This window comes from Alligator mississippiensis, chromosome 12 (assembly GCF_030867095.1).
Source record: "Alligator mississippiensis isolate rAllMis1 chromosome 12, rAllMis1, whole genome shotgun sequence".
NCBI classification, from domain to species: Eukaryota; Metazoa; Chordata; order Crocodylia; family Alligatoridae; genus Alligator; species Alligator mississippiensis.
The window spans coordinates 62,011,984-62,023,653 of record NC_081835.1 but is presented as its reverse complement, the minus strand read 5'-3'; positions in this window follow the sequence as shown (position 1 = coordinate 62,023,653).

Sequence of the window (11,670 nt, the reverse complement as noted above, 5' to 3'; positions counted from 1 at the left end):
GGTACTGGGAAGCTGTGGCAATGCTGACTCTCAGGACTTGGCAGGACTCTGTATGCAAGGGGAGACCCTATTTTATATCAGATGTCCATGACCCAGTACCGTCTCCTCATAAATCCAAGTGAAAATCCCTTCTCTTATTTATAAACCTTCCACCTCCCAGCCCTTTCCAAGCAAGGAGAGCTTTCCAAAAACACCATGTTGGAGCTGGCTAGATCCCAGTGTACTGCTCCCAGAAGTCCTCTCATTTTTCCCTCAGGCTGAGATTCCCCATCCACAGGGTATGCCCAGCTTCAGATGGTCAAGGGTCAAGGGTAGAGCTTTCCATTTTGAGAAGCTCTGGTTGGAAAGCTGACTTTGTACACTTTAGCATACAGGAGTCACCAGGTAAAACTCACAGCCATCTTTTGGGGAGACCTTATTTAGCATCCAGGAAAGCAACACTTGGAGGCACTGGAGTGCATGTCACTTGTAGCTGAGTGGACTTGCCTTCTGGTCAATGCGCTGGAGATCCCTCAGGGCCTTTGTACACGCCACATTGTTTGCCCTTCCATGTCCTGCAACTGTGTGTAAGTTTGCACAAGCAGGATTTCCAGATGCTTTAAAAGTCTTTCTTGTGTATTAAAGTAAAACTCCTCAGAGGTAGTTTAGCTTGGCTTGCTGGAAATTAAAGCATCTTGTCCATGGATTTGTTGTGTGCAAATGCAAAGCCACTCAAAGACGTGTAATGAGCCTCTTTGTCTGCCAGATGGCTGCAACTTTTTTGTAGTTCACCCCTTCAAATTGCTTTCACTTTTGAATTGCTTCTGCTTTTTTGTGTGCGTGTGGTTTGCCAGTTCCCTGCGGTATGGGGCATGGAGCATGAGGTGCAAGGAACAGGGTGGGGGGCCCTGGGCCATCCTGCTGTCCTGCAGTGCTGGCCAGAGACTGGGTTTAATTTGTTTAAAAGCCTAGTACATGCAAACACTGATGCGATGCTCCAAAATAAACAAGTTTAAATTTTATAAACCTATTTAATTTAATGAGGATTAAAACCTGTGGTGTGTATAGGCACCCTGTCTTTGCTCCAGAACCAGTTGCCATTTTGGTCTCAGATTAAGCTTCCCATGAAGTTCATACGTGTTTAAAAAAGGGAAGGAGTCAGAATAGGATAACTAGAGACTTAGAACTTGCATGGACTATAAGACATAGTCTTCTCCCAGATTTCCCAACACTATTTCATATTCTAGATGCTTTCAGTTGGGTTGAATCCAGAGTAAATTAGACCCCAGGGAAGTCACTCCAGATTTCCACCCATGTAACCCCAGGAAGAATTTGTGGAATGGTTTCTCCTTTCATGTTGGCTCAGGCCTATATTATTCCACGGGTTTCAATGGAGCCACTGTGATTTACATCACTGAGTGGGTGAATCATGCCCTATGATCAAGGTTTGGCCCCTTCACTAGAAACATGAGCACATCGTTTCCCAGAGCAAGACAGAGCGTTATGCATCTGGATAAGGGATCATGTTGTGGAGACGGTGAAGATCCAGAGATGGCTCCAGCCTCGAATGGAGTTCCCTGCTCCTCTTGGAAAAGGTTTAAGGAGCAGGCTGAGCCCAAGGATAGCACTGGGGGAAGCCATTTGGCATAGGGAGATGCTTCCCCTGGACAGCAACGTTGGCTGGCTGGCCGTGTCTGTCTAGTGCAATCAAGCACTGATATGGATGTCGGACAGCTACAGGATTACTGTTTATCCTGCAATAAACCCACAGCTTGGAGCCAGGTGAATCCATCTGGTAATGTCATAGAGAACTAATACAACAAGCAGATCTGGCCTGGGATGTGCACAGGCTGAAATGATCCACTGAGAGAGAAAGAAAGGAAAAGAAAAGAAAGCTATGGAACAGGCAACCTCACTCCTGGTTTTAAAAAGCTACTGGGTAGAGCAGTCTCATGGTTTAGTGTTTAACACTTTTCTCTAACTGGTATAAAACTAGGGTTCAACCTGTATATTTTCAACCAAAGGGTGTATATTCACCCGGTACAGTTTTGGGGCCCCCACTACAGAAAGGTTGTGGACAAGTTGGAGAGGGGCTAGCAGAGGGCAATGAAAATGGTTGGGGGGCTGGGGGACATGAGTGGTGAGGAGAGGCTGAGGGAAGTGGGCTTGTTGAGTCTGCAGAAGAGAAGACTGAAGGGGGGGGGGATTTGATAGCATCCTTCAGCTCCCTGCAGGGGGTTGCAAAGAGGATGGAGCTGGGCTGCTCTCAGTGGGGGCGGATGGCAGAATAAGGAGCAAGTTGCAGCAAAGGAGGTTTAGGTTGGATATTAGGAAAAAATTTCTGGCTAGGAGGGTGGTGAAGAACTGGGTTACCTAGAGAGGTAGTGGAGTCTCCATCCTTGGAGGTTTTTAAGATTACACAGAAGAATGCACATTAGCAAAAACGCATTAATGGATGTGTAGACATGCCCACTGACTGTCAAACAAGACTGAGGGCAGGATTTTCCAAGGTGCCTAAATTACTTTTGAGCCTGAATAGTAACTCCCCTCCCCGCTATGTTGGCCTCATCAGTTATGACAACCTGCCTCCACAGAAATGCTCATCCAGAGGTTTACACTCATTTGGCCTGAGCCAGAGCTGAGAGAAGGTGGTTTCGGTTAAGGCCAAGCTTGCTTGGAGGGGTGTAATGCAGATGCAAAGCTGGTGCCTGTGTCCTGGCCTTCTCCCTCTGCTGCAAAGGAGAAAGAAAATGGGTAGCATCCTGCCAGAAGTGGCTGTGTCTCTCTGCCATGAGGTTAGCTAACCTTGGCTTGCAGGGCCCCGTCCCTCTGGTTCTCCGGGGGTGAAGTGGCAGACTGGCAGGCTGTTTTAGTGGTCAACAGGGAAATAGCTGCCTTATCCTAAAAATCCACTGATTTCTCCCCGCCCCAGGAACATGGGAGACTCAATGCTGCCAACACATAAGTAAGCAAGGGGTGAACCCTGGGGAGGGGAGGGCAGGAAATGTTCCCTGCTCTAATTAAACAAACCGACGTCCTTGCGGCTTCCCCTCCTCCAGAGAGAAAATCCCACTCCACAAGCTGCTTTCTTAAACTCTTGCAGCACATAGGAGGAGGGAGCAATTCTCCCATGAGCTACCTATTCTCCCTCCCCGACCACCCAACCGGCCTCCTGATACCCAGGGAGAGACGGATGCCACGGACGAGGGCCAAGGTGGGGATGCCATTCCCTGGCAGGCATCCTAACGTTCAATCCCCAGTAGGCAGGCAAGGGAAGGGGAGACATTACTTCATTGCTGGGCAAGAAAGTTGTTATAAAGAGAGACGGAGGCAATTTAGCAAGAGTGAAGCAGATGGTTTTTCAAGACCAGAAGAACGAACGTGGGCTGGAGGTGTGGGCTGGGAGAGGAAGGGCTGACAGAGTCCTACCTCACACCTACTTCTTGCATAGCCCTCTTGATTCAGGTCTCACAGCACTTGAGAAAAGGTTGGCATCATTCACCTCTGCTTGCAAGAGCAAAAAACAAGGGTCAGAGAGGCAATGCAATCTGCCCAGAGTCCCCTGCACTGAACAGAACTGATCCTATGGAGCGGACGTGGATGTCAGGAGTTTTGCACCAGGTGTGAATTGGGTGACCCTGATTTTGGAAGTCGCCCGGCAAACAGTCTGAACGCGGCTTGTGGCAAGATGGAGACACCACAGAGTTTGTCAGAGAGGGGAAAAGAGGAAGCAGAAGGATGCGACTATAGCAGGCCCCATTTCTGAATCATGCAACAGAAACCTGGAAGCCATGGAGAGGCCAATAAACAAAAGGGAATAAAATATCCTCTTAGGGTGAAATTCATGAGGCCTAGGAATAACTGATATCCTCACAGCGGGTCTCGGGCTAGACCTCTCCGTTCAGTCCCATGCCAGAATCTGTCTGTGTTTTCTTTTATAGCCTCATTCCTCGCTGTACATCTCAATCCACACACTATATATTGCATGGTCATTTGTGCAAATACACACATACGCCAACACAGGTTTTTAGATGCCATGGATAGGAAGAATGAGGATAGAAAAAACAAGGAAATCTATGGCATTGCTAGATCTAGGAACTGTGAGATTGCATTGGATATGCTAGCAACACACCCCAAGTTGCACAGTCTGTCTCATCTTACATTTCAACTGCATTTTGGCAGCACTTCTCCCTGGTTTCCATTCTGCTTTTGTATAAGCAGCTCATGGAAATATGTTGGGATTTGTTTAATTAGAGGTATCATATATGGCAACAGATTAGATGACTGGAAACCACATATCACCACCAGGACGTGTCTGCTCCGCATGCATTCATCCGTCCCTTGCTCTGTTGATGTGAATTGCAGGGGAGAAGGAAGGCAACGGGTGGGAAAGGCAACTGCGATATCTATCCTCCTTCCCCAAGGCTGAGAGTCTGTTGTATCCACCGAGGCTCTCTCCATTGCTACTTTGCCCATACGCTGCAGACGTATGCGTGCAGGGCCTAGCATCATTGTGCTTTGAGGCTTGATTAACTTTTCTCGTTGTAGCGGTAATACAAGCTGACGACGAGGCAACATTTATATACCGGGTCATGCCACCAAAATGAGTGAAAGCGAACCAACAGACAGGGGAAGCACAAGGGAGAGAGACAGAGGGAAAACCCAGAAGGCAATGGGCTAAATCTAGCTGAACGTCACATTGACTAGAACCAACGTGACCATTGCACGTGGTTAAAACATGCAAGTCTTCGAGAAGAACTGGGGGGGAAGGAGGGAGTCGGGGTAACAGTTGCCAAAAGACGGCGTTACTAAGGAGATGTTCCCTGCCAGCCAATGAGAACAGGGTCCCTCGTTACCTTGGCAGCGGGCTGCATGGTGCAATGGTGCCATCTGCTGGCCAGGTTTCTGTTGAAAGACGGATGCAAAGTGCACGGCAAGGGTTTGCAAGAATAAAAAAGGGTTTGCAAGAATAAAAAAAACCAAGCTGCTGAGCTTTATCCCATTGTGCATTAACAGAGCCTATGGTGTGCATGTGACGGGATTATTTCTGGAGAGGGCAGAAGCATCCGAGTGCGAGGGTAAGATCCTCTGCTGGGTGAATTCAGTGTATTCCTCCGCACCAACGAGCCTGCATCCACTGAGGGCCTCATACATGCACCTACGGAGGGGTTACCTGGAGAAGACAAGTTACCACCAACAAAGAGCAAGCAGGTCTATCGTGTCTGGTTTCATGTGCATGTCCAGGAGGTCTGTCTTCTTGACAGGTTTATTTATTATTATTCTGCTGGCCCTGTTGGGAAGCTACACTGGAGAAAAAGCATCATTTACAAACAGACACTCATCCCACATTAGCAAGCCACAGGCTTTTATTCCCACCACCACCTCCCGCCTTGAAGACTGTTTCAATACAGCTGTGAACTCTAACTTGTTTATGCTAGGAAAAGAGAGCCAGTGAACGACAGATGTGCTGACAAAGTATGCATGAAAAAAAATGTTCTCTAGTACTTCCCGAGAGCTGGCTCCAAAGACCAGTCCACCCTCCCCTCGCTCCATTCGTCCTTTCAAACCATAGGCGTCGTGAGGTTTTATTTCCATCTCTAACATTTGAATTTTTTTTTTATATCTTGTGTATAATGTTCCCTAGGAAACTACAAAAAAAAGCTAAGCCTTTTTGCTTATGCAACACTGTCCAGAAAAGCAATAGGTGACTCCACTCATTGGTGAGACAGTCTACTCAATTCACAATTCTGCAACAAACAGGGACTATGGGATTGTCCATGAAATCACCTTAAAAAAAATAAAAACTTAACAAAAATTAAATTCTGCATCATTAGTGGGAGCCAGCAGTCCTCAATGCCACTGTAGCCCAGCCTTGCAGCCTGCCCGGGGGGTGGGAGAAGGCACCAGCTAGCAAGGCGGCACGACAGGCACACAAGATGAAAGGCCTCATCCCTCCTCTTCTCTGCCAAGGCCTAGATGTCCACCTTAAAGGATTGTTCTTCATTAAGATAAGCATAAATTGGCATTTCTAAACTTTTTGTACCACTCTACAACAATTGTCCACACCAAAGACTGAGCAGGATTAAAACTGACTGATTGTACAAGGATTGCAAAGGACCAGGAAGAATGCAAGAAAGTCATTGTTGCATCGAAGTGGCAGCGAGGACTCCTGGCTCCCATTGGAGAGCCAGCATTATATTTTTATTAAGTTTTTATTTTTTTTAAGGTGATTTCCCAGACAATCCCATATTTCATGTTTTCCACAGGCTTGTGAATTGAGTAGACCCTCATCCACAGTTGGTGTGGCCTCAGGACTGACTTGACTACATATAGTTGACTGTGGTGTATATTGTGTATGATCACATCCAGGAAATGTCCGTGGAATTTGATATTTTTGCCGTGACCACCCTGCAAAAATTGTTTCGTTTCTCCGTGATTTAAGTAGACCCCCAACTCATTGGGTTGCTGCAAGGAAAGCTGCAGTGAGACGATGCACCCTGGTTGGCCCGGGTCAGCTCAGTAGCTTGGCAGGGCAGGTATGGGCTCTTGTAGGTGCCCTGAGGGTGACACTGGCTGGTGCCCATCACTGGCATATCCATTCTCCCTGCTCCTTCACCGGGCTCCCTCCACTCCCTTCATCATTACAGCTAGAAAATGCAAAAAATACCTTGAAGACCCCACTTCTCCTGACTTGCTCTCTCCTCTTCTAGTCGGTGCAAGCTCCTTGGCTTTCAGGTGTCTTCCTAGGCCCACCTTACACCTGCTCACATCTCTGTCCACTCCTCATGTTCAACCTGCTTGCTCCTACTGCTCCTTAACAGCCTCTGCTGCTAACATCTCCTGCTCCTGGCTCTCTGCCTTCCACACCTCACATGCCAAGTGCCCTCCGGTCAGAAAAGAGACTCCTAGTTTGATTTACTTGGCTCTTCCCAGCTTTATACATGCCTATTTTATTTGACCTTGTGAAGACTGGATGCACACATTTGCAGATTCAACCAACTTTCGGGCTGGAAGGGACCTCATGAGATCATCGAGTCCAGCCCCCTGCTCTGGGCAGGAAAGACTGCTGGAGTCAAACAACCCCAGCAAGGTGTGCAATGCATCCAGTCTCCTTTTGAAGATCTCCAGGGTAGGTGCCTGTGACACCCCTGTTTAATGATGTTGAGAAGGTTTTTCTTATATCTCCTTTCCTTTTGATATCCTCTTAAGATTTGCCACAGCATCACCTCTGCTCCTGCACAATGTCAAATCCACAGATGCTGATTTTGGGGATGTAAACAGTCTCTGAAACCCCTGTCTGAACCTCCCTTTCCTCCATGGGTAAGTATGCGAGGAAGGGTTGCAGATGGGACCCTTAGACAGTACGTTCCTCGGGGCCTGAATCCTGACTTTCAGAGACGTCAACAAAGCTCGGTATACATAACGCTCTTTAGCCTTCATGCACAAGTCCATGTTAACACAAAAAAAGATCCTCCCTGTTGCCTGTGCCAGGCAAGAAGGCCTGGCTGGATAAGCCAGAGAGAATGATTTATAAGAGGCACCATATGGGAAGCTTGTATAAGAATTATAGTTGATTAGAGAGAGACAGAAATATTGCCTCATTACAGAAGGCAGATTGCTCAAAGGATTAACTCTTAACAGGACCTCCTGTTGCAAAGATCCGGCCATTAATTCCACGCCAGAGCATCTGGTGGTTTGCTCTGCCCTGCCCCCATGCAGCAGCCATCTCTCTTTGGCTCTGGATTTCCCTTTTCCCTGGGGTCAAGTCAGAAGCCACAGCACTGAACACTGGTTCTTCACTAGTCACACAAGGGCATCTTGGTTCAATGGGAAGAGAAACAGCACTTGCATCTCAACTGTTTGCAAGGAGCTAATATGTGATGGGGAATCACTGAGAGGGCCACAGAACCTGAGCTGTGCAGGGCACTGTACAGATGTGCAGTAAGAGACAGCATCTCTTGGTGCTGTACAGATGTGCAGTAAGAGACAGCATCTCTTGGCGCTGTACAAGTGTGCACTAAGAGATGGCATCTCTTGGCGCTGTACAGATGTGCAGTAAGGGACGGCATCTCTTGGTGCTGTACAGATGTGCAGTAAGAGACAGCATCTCTTGACGCTGTACAAGTGTGCACTAAGAGATGGCGTCTCTTGGCGCTGTACAGATGTGCAGTAAGAGACAGCATCTCTTGGCACTGTACAAATGTGCACTAAGAGATGGCGTCTCTTGGCGCTGTACAGATGTGCAGTAAGGGACGGCATCTCTTGGTGCTGTACAGATGTGCAGTAAGAGACAGCATCTCTTGGCATTGTGCAGATGTGCAGTAAGAGACAGCATCTCTTGGCGCTGTACAAATATGCACTAAGAGACAGCGTCTCTTGGCGCTGTACAGATGTGCAGTAAGGGACGGCGTCTCTTGGCGCTGTACAGATGTGCAGTAAGAGACGGCGTCTCTTGGCACTGTACAGATGTGCAGTAAGGGACGGCGTCTCTTGGCGCTGTACAGATGTGCAGTAAGAGACAGCATCTCTTGGCGCTGTACAGATGTGCAGTAAGAGACGGCGTCTCTTGGCGCTGTACAGATGTGCAGTAAGAGACGGCGTCTCTTGGCGCTGTACAGATGTGCAGTAAGAGACGGCGTCTGCTGGGTTTACTTTACTATTTATATAGAGAATCCAGACAGCGAGCAAGGGAAATGAAGCCGTTTCCTCCACTTTAGGTGGGGCATTCAGACACCGAGAAACTCACACTCAGAGTCCAAGTCAACCAGGTGCTGAGGCTAACTCTTAAATGATCTCCCAAGCCCCAGCTACAGAGGTCTAGCTGCTTGACAATCCTCCCTCACTATAGCCTCAGACCTGCACAGTGAAGTTTGCAGCAGCTTTCTGTGCCCTGGCAGCAACCTGCAGAATCAAGGCCTGAATTCTGTGGGTGACCAAGAAGATACAGAAGAAAGACGCTAAGCAAGAGCAATGGGTCTTCATTAGACCCATACGGATGTTTCCAGCCATTCATGAATTGTGGAGCTAATTAGAACTGTATATTTGATACCCAGCATGAGCAATGCCCCGAACACTTTGAGGGTTTAATAACTGCAATTTGCTTGCACATTAATTGATTTGTAATTTATCTGCACATTAATTCCCCCTCTTCCAGTGCAAAGCCAGGAGCCCCCCACATGCACCCATACATCATGCAGCAGAGCAAACCCGCTGTCTATAGTCAGTTCTCTCACTGAGCCGTCTTCAGGGTGACATACTGGGGCAATGTGCAAGCTGTAATTAGTTACTCACTTTATAGGTTTTTTATGGGAGATCATGTGCCTCCAGAGGAAGATTAACAAAGGGCTTATTTCCTCTCCACTCAGGGCAGATGTCAGCAAAACCAAGACTCCAGAAATTATTGATTTGATTTCCATACAGTTTTGCATTCATTGAGGCTGTTATGAGTAATTGTCGTCGTTCCCATTTGTGCCTCATTCCCTACATCGCAGAAATGGCTCTTGTCTAAACATGCTGAGGGGCATCGGGTCGAGCAAGTGACTCGGGCACTTGTGCTGATGCTGTGACCCCATGTTGTAGCAACAAGAGACGCTGTCAGACGTCTGTCGGGTATGTCACCTGTAAGGGACAGTGGCTGTAATACCCCAGATTTAATGGCTGTAATACTCCAGAACCAATACTGATTACATCCACCAGAATGAGAACCCATGGGTTTAGGCGTGTCAATGTGATGAGCAATTCCCATGGGATCTGGAGATTTTCTTGGCAACCAGATGAGTGACAGAGCACCCAAACGGCAAGGACTCTTGTAGCACCTTTGAGCAACAGCCATACTAGCAACCCCAAGCAATCAAAGGCATGAATCAAGACCCTGAAAAGCATGAGGTTGGCTTAAAAATTATGAAATACTAGAAGAAACCCCATCCATGCTCTTTTTTATTTGCCATCTGGATTCAGAGCCATTAAGGTGCACCCTGGTTACATGCCTGAGTTTTTCCCTCCGCCTATGCAGGCCAGAACTGCTTTTTCCCCTTTAAAGGAAAGCTGAGATTCTTCTCTAATAAGACTAGAAGAGCAAAACCCCAAACACCACCCGTGCAGACAGAAGTTACAGAAGACGCTCTGGTTTGAAGCATCTCCATCTGACCCCTCATGCAACAAGGGTTCAGATTTTCACCCGATCAGCCATTTTGGAAGCTGCCTGCAGCCATGCACTTGTGTCTGGTCATGGCTATAGACTGCTTTCTGTGCAGTCAATTGTCTGCGCCCCATGAGAGTTGGAGACAGTGCAAATGGAGGCCCAGGTAGGGTAAGTGTCTAAGTACCAAGGGTAAAGTCCCGGCCGAGGGAGAATCGCAAGGCCCAAGTAGTGGTTAAGTATTTTGAATGCTGAGTAAGGCAAACACCAGAAATGGTGGTTTATGTTTTACTGGGAAATAAATGGGGCAGCACGGTCTGTCCTGGCCAGTAGAGGAAATGGAAAGTTTTCTTATTCTTCCACAGTGATTGCTCTGACCCAATGAAGAGCAGAAATGCTGGGACTCTCCCCTCCTACTCGGGTCCTTCCATTCCTTTTTATGCCCTGAAAAGCCAAGGCCACAAGGAAGATCTCTGAAGCCAGAGGCTGTAAACAAGAGGGAAATGGGAGTGATGTCAACGTGTGGATTCCTCCAGTGGGATCTAATGGGGAAAATGACATAGGAAAGCGTGCATCATGGCTATTCCCCTGGAGCTGAAAGACACATTAGCTAGAGCCCATGGGAAAGGCAGTGAGCGCTACAGACTCATCAGCCCAGCATGGGATGTGGAGCAGTGGAGCCTGGCATGTGAAAACGCACGTTGCCTTGCTGCTGTAAATAAGAGTGAGGAATGAGTTGCCATAAATCACGGCACTGCTGGCGTCCCCACACAGTTGCCACCAGCAGGGATGTTCATGAGCCTTGCTGCTCTCCCACTGGTCCCAGTTCCTGGCACAGGAAGCGGAGGGATAAGTCATTCCTTGTGTCGACTGACACCATTGTTGCTCCCGAAGAAGCTCCTCGCAGGGAGCTGAAAGCATTAAAGGTCCTTTGGAGGCTGCCCAAAGGCTTGATCCAGAAGTCAGCAGCAAAAGACCCCAGCACTCTTTCCTACCCAGGGCAGGGGGTCGGACTCGATGATCTAATAGGTCCCTTCCGACCCTAAAATCTATTAAATCTAGGAGATCTATGAAATCTATGAGCTTTCAATGAGAGGCAAAGCAAGCTGTCAGGCCTGGCTGTCCTCTCACATCAGAGTAGATTTGATTGGCTTCAGTGAGTTTATTCCAGTGCAACTATCAGGATATATCCCCAGGGTCATCTTCCTTTGAGCCTCTGGACTATTAACGCAATATTCACTGGGAGGATGGAGTGACGCCACCGGGTGATTTTGACCCTCTGGGCCAACTAGACCCAGGTCTAGAGTTGTGGCACAGACTGGATTGGGCCCCACGACTCCAGCCACTTGGACTTCACTATCACTCCTGGTGCAGGGAGCGCTGCATCATGGTTAGGGCCTGCCAAGAGTGAGGCTCCTGTATGCCAGATGCTGTCTACACAGGAGACAGTTGCTTTTGGAGGAGTTCACAATCACAGCAAGTTAAAAAAGGTGCAGGAAGGGAAACAGAGACTCAAAGAGTCCCTTGAAGAAGCTCACACAACTACAGGTCCT